Genomic DNA, 6329 nt, shown 5'->3' on the forward strand with positions numbered 1-6329 from the left:
GCACCTGAGGGCTGACGAGCTTTAAACTACAGCAGTGGCAATGTGCTAAGTTTTCAATTACAGTAGGAGACCTCCCTAAGGGACCCCCACCTGACACAACTCTGCACACTAAAGTTGCACAAGCATTGCATTATTTCATTAATTCTGTCTTTAAAGGTTAACATTAGTTACCATGACCAAGTCTAGTGTGGACATCGGGGCCCCAATAGACTCTAAAAAGTGTTATTTTAAATGATATAATGTATAAATTATTATACATTTATATTTTACTGTTAAAAAATAATCTCCTTGCAGCATTGTTTCCTCTACAACAAAACACAAACAGTCCATTAATTAAAAACCTTGTGTTTGTGGTTGGCAGGGGTGCAGACTAACAGTAGCTGCACTGTTTACAGTACTCATTAACAATGGTGCCCAGTGAGCTTCAACGGGGCCCTAATACCCGCCCACTCGTTCACCCCCCCCCCACCCTCCGGCTCATCTACTGACTGCTGACACAGCCATTACTCACCAGCGTAAAGCAGCTCTTTGGCCGCGCTGCTCAGCGGGGCTCGTTAAGATTTTTTGAGGGGGGTAGAGGTGCAAAGGGTCAGGCCGATGGGCGGCAGGGATTACCACCGAGCCACCATCTGCCACCCAAATGCTGCAATAATCAGAGTGAGGAAATCAATCGCCTGAGTAAATATCATAGACGTTTAAGCTCATTTAAGGCAGTAAATTATAGGCCAATTTTGAGAGTGTTTCACTGCTGCAACCAAGGAACATGCTGTCAGCGTAGTGAGGCGCCTGACTCTCATTATTACGTCTTGGGTTGACAGGTGAATATGCATCAAACTCGCCTCAGTATCCCTGTGTCTAATCACTGTCTGACGTCCCAGAGGCGCTCTGACATCACCGAACAGACCGAAATACACTATTACTACTATTAGTCTTTATAAGACTGATGCAGCTTAGCTTATCTTAGCATGAAGGGAACTAGCTAGCCTTGCTCTTTCTAAAGGTAAAAAGTGACACTCAAAACGACAAGTTGTTTTTAAACATGAGTTTGTGTGTTTTGTGTGTTAATTACTAACATTTAGAGCAGATTTTAGAAACCGCTGCCTCCAGTTTATGTGCTGCCTCCTGGATCTAGTTTTGTATCGTTTTACAGTGTACACATATGATAGTAGTACCAATCTTGTCATCTACATATAGAGACGTCCCTTTAGACCTTATTTATTAAAAAAAAAAAATGGTGACAGGAGACAAATCATTTTTTGACTTTTGTGAATTTAAGAGGTGATATATGTCATAAAAGACAATTTTCTGAGTCAAGAAAGTTGCACTGAAGCAGAAGACTAAAACCTGATAACTTTGGTACATTTGGATAAAAAGCTAATTAGGATCCTGCTACAGTGGGTTCAGTGTCCAGTGTAAAAGCTAATATTAGTTTTGTTGATTTGTATTAAAATCAGGTGATATACTATATATATATATATTTTTTTTTTTAAATGAAATTTCTGAGATTTTCCTACCAAAAAAGTACAAAAAGTCAAAACATAAATCTACCCCATAAGAAAAATCACATATAAATAATTTCTTTATTTCATATTTACCCTGAACAGCTGCATTTTTCTTTAGCAATTACTTGATGTCAGTAAATTGACTTTTAAACGCCCTATGGTGAAACAACACAAACAGGTGAGATGTCACTCAGTCAGTCTGTCAGTCATTCAAATCAGGTAGTAGAGAAAATGAAAACATTCAAGTCTGTGTGGAAAAAAAAAATCATGTGTGAGGCCGAGAAGCTGACTTTAATGCAGTCAGTGCATGTTTAGCCTGACATAGTGTGAAAGCTTAACTATCTTTACAACAAAATGAGACATTATTGACTCAGGATAATTTTTTTTAAAATGACAAACAGCATATGGGCAATTCAATGCATATTTGTTCAGACACAGTGTTCCACCATGTCCACCAGAAACCACAGTACACCTCTCATGTCTGAGCCATCTCTAGCTCATTACTCATTAAACATCAGACTTTCTATTAAATCCTTGTTACTGTAAAAGCGGGCTTCAGTCCTTTCTGTCGTGCTTTCAGAAGAGAAATAGACTAACCCGTCCTCTGTGGAGTCACAAACTGCTTTTTTTTTACCCCAAACTCTGAACAAACCCAGTGTGATTTACTGCAGTCAGTATCACCAGTTAACTGGCCTCACACACCTTTTGTACACAGACTTGAGTGTTTTCATTCATTCTGATCATTCGTCTGATTAATAAGGAAAAGACTAAGTGACACCTGTTAGGGTGGGAACAGTTACACCTTGATTATTCTCACAGATTCATTTACTGATATCATGTAATTTCCAGCACAAGCTTAATATTCTGAAATACTTTAAAATACTGAAAATAATCTTACGTTTTTAATGCAAACCAACTTCATTCCAACAGCTATTACACTGAACACTGAATGCTATGTTGCAGGATATTTACACGAGAAAATATTTCCTTTGCTGGGAAAAAGTGGAATTTACATCTAGATCCATATTAGTTTGGACAGTAACACAACTTTTGTTTTTCAGCAAAACGTCCTGAAGATACAGTCCAAATCAGAGGAACAGTGTTTCCTCTGATTTGGACGGAAGTTCTGATAAAACCTCTCAAACCGAGGCCTCCAGATGTTGTAGCTCACACCTAAACTTATATTTATTTGATTGTATTAACAATTCAGACAGGACCATATAAAGTAATTTTATTGCATCATACACATTCAGCTTTAAGCCGCCCAATATGACCAACAATGGTGAGATTTACCTCTGCAGGACACAGATGCTGCTCCATATGAGTCATGCAAACAACAAGCAGAGCTTACAGCCACTAATTCAAACAGATGCCTGGCCTGGCACACTTTTCCCGCCTTTAACTAATGCATCATATTGTTATCTAATCGGCTCAGCCGTAATTAAACTGATATCCACATCCTCTCTTTTGAACTTCATACATTCAAATCTCCAACTGTTTTAATCATAGAGAAAACAATTAATTTCCATGCAGCAGCATGTACGTACATTATAATGGAACCTCCCCTACTTTATGTTGCATGCTATACTATAAGATAATCTGCTAACATACCGCAGCTCTCATGTATTAACTGAATGTTTTAGAAAACCAAGATGAACGTCTGCAAGGATAGAAAAAGAGACAATCCAGTCTGAAGCAGAGAGACTCAGCTTCCCTGTGAGCTCAGCGCAATGGTCACTTATTGTTTTGTTGACGAGTGTGATGCTGCAGAGAGGCGTCAGTGGAGGATTAACCAGAGGTGGCACATGTCAGGGAGTGAGAGTGCGGACTACAGCGTGCCGGGCAGACAGGCTCAGAGCCGCTGACACACGACTGAGCCTCAGCGCGCTCCACGCTGAGGAGGGGGCGGCTTGGCTTCTAAGATGTGATACAACACACGGCCTGAACGTTTTCCACACGTGATACTCACCTGCAGATTAGCGATACAAATGCGGATAACAAAAGGTCATATCAATACCTTTAGTAATGGCAAATTGGCAAGGCTCCAACAGCCAAAGTATCGATCAATGATTTCTAAAAATAGCTGACTTCTCTAGTCAGTAGCATGTGGCAACCTCCTGGGCTGAATAATAAACATATATATATAGCTTTTAAATTTGGCAAAAAATGTTTCATGGCATTGTCACCTTAATACTTGCTTAACTGAACTAGACTGACATTTCCTGAAGGTTGATCCCAGTGTGCTTTCCTAGTGTTAGTGTTCCATCATTTTTCACATCATGTAGATGTTGTCATGTCATAATTTCATCAGGCAGGGGTAGCTGACATGGGAGTGCCTTGGTCTGTACCTTTTGTTTCTCTCTTCAGGCTGGAAGCCAGACCAGCTTCCCTGCCTACGAGTGTTTTGTGGCTGGAAGTTGGTCTGGACGACGTCTCTCCGTTGGGAACTGATTATGCTCCAGCTGAGAACTGCCAGGCAAATCAAATCATTTGGGTGGGCTTTATGTGGTGATGGACAGAGGAGTAATGGAGCTGTAGTCATACACGTTATCTGAACAACAAGAAGGACTGCCCTCAGAGAAGCGAGCTGTTTAGAGTCTGTTGTAAAAGATATTGACAGAGAAATAATTTTAATGGATGAACAGTTATTAAGGCGTTTGTTAAGAACGCTTTAATTACTTAATTGCCACATAATTCATTGCTCTGATTGGCTGTAGGACTATCCAATTGCCTTCACCGAGAATTGTACTTGGTGACCATTAGCATGACGTTTGCTGGGCGTTTCTAAGGAAAGTTGCACAATTGTTTGAACAGTAATCAACTTTTATCGCTGTTATCACCCCCATTCATATGGACCATGAAAAGATCCCTATCAAATCAGTTCTCAGTGGAAGTGACAGGACATGGGATGTTACTATGAAGCTTCAACGCGACATTTTTCACGTTAAGTGAGCACCTTGTTAAGCCTAACAGTGCAAATTTTCTGTTTATTGTCATCATCCTCCACTGCAGCTCATCTTCCAACATCTTCCAACAGAAGGAATGTATGTTGGTCCCAGTGATGTTAGGAAGACAATTAAAAGTCCTCCAGTTTTCTTTCCATTCAGCCATCTGATGCTGGTGGCATGATTAAAACATTTATTATCTTCTTTGATTAACCAGGGATAAAAATGTCTTTGGATAAAACCTTAAGTGCTTGTGACCATTAAATAAAAAATACAGTAGCCTTTCTTGGAAGCATGCAGCCAAAGTCCTCAGGAGGTTTTGCGAGCAGTCAGGCTGCTGCCATGTAATCAGGACGGGAACTCGAGCTGTCCCTCACCGGCTCGCTGTGGCCCCACTCATTATCTTATCTCCCATTGTAGGCCGCTGTAATTCCCCCTCTCATGATTGATGATGTCGCTGTCTGATTACACCAAGACAAAACACCCCTAAGATCACCTTTCGCTGCTGCGGCCAACTCCACGAGCTCCACGAGGTCTGCAGGAGACCTGGGCGGTCACGTTGAGCTGCTGTCACACGGATGTCACGTTTGTCTTATTTCTGAGCAAAAGTCAGAAGTAGTTTCATATTCTTCACACTGCCAGCAGAAGAAGTCGCACTCTCTTATAAAATTTGGTGATACTTGCTCATGTTTGACAGATCTGGATTTTAATTTTCTAGATGCACCTAACGAGACAGGGAGCAACAGTGTGTTTCTGATAAGGAGCGCCGTGTGGTGCAGCACAAAAAGAAATAAGAAAGCCAAGGTATAAAACATTTAGACTGAAGGCTCCTCCGCTTCAGATCAGGTCCCTGGCCTGCCTTGGACAAATCAGATAGGTAACCTGTGCTCTTTTTAAGAGAGACAGTGAGCCTCATCTCTCCATGCGGCAGGTGGAGACAGATGCCTCATTATCCATGCCACAGGGGACAAAACAAGCCTGGGACCCGATGCCCCCACCGCTGGCGTTTAGTTTCCAACGCGCCGACACAAGGCGGCCTTGGACCATCGCCGGGGCGCGCTCATCTCTGACCTCAGTGAGCGCAGGTCGCTCGCAGAGTCACATTAAACTTTCAGAGGACCCAAAGGTCCCCGTCAGGAGTGTTAACAGCAGCATTGTCCCGGCTCCCCCTGACTCAAAGGGCCAAGTGTAACAAGGCACCCCCTCCCGTGGTCGGGACCGCCCCCCCGTGGGTCCACAGATACAGTGACACCCTTCAAATCCATCTGCAGCTCCTTTGAGTCAGACAGAGAGGCAAGAGATGGAAGATTTACCAGCATGTGCCTTGTTGTTTTACACCGAAAGCGTGTTTTCAAAGATGGTTTTAAAGACGCAACGAGCAATGAGTGAGCGTACGAGTGGGATCAGACTCAGATGATGGGATTCCCACTGAGACGCCTGATCACATTATAGGTGTAGTCCACCTAAACAGGCTTGTCACAGTCATCTGTCAACTAAGACTTACTAAATATATCTTTATCCTTCTGGCTTGGACTTTCAATGCAAAGAAATATACTGTATATCACCATTTGTAGCAACTAATTTGTTTCCAATCTGACATAAAAATGCAATAAAAATAAAGTCAAATTCATAAAAATGTCTCCTGATTTTTTGATCTATCCGACATGACACATTTATTTTAATATGTTCGTCCACTGGCCTTGCAGTGGCAGAGCAACTGTTTATGGTTGGTGCACCAGCCACACCTGAGAGGGCGTGGATAAAAAAAGCATGGACAGAGAGGTGCTCTCACATCTCACATCACTCTTACACCTGATGGAGGAGTACACCACTTATCTCCCATTGCCCTTTATGTTTGTAACTGTGATGTCTGTCTCCACTA

Source organism: Chelon labrosus (genome assembly GCF_963514085.1).
Source record: "Chelon labrosus genome assembly, chromosome: 3".
Taxonomy (NCBI): domain Eukaryota; kingdom Metazoa; phylum Chordata; class Actinopteri; order Mugiliformes; family Mugilidae; genus Chelon; species Chelon labrosus.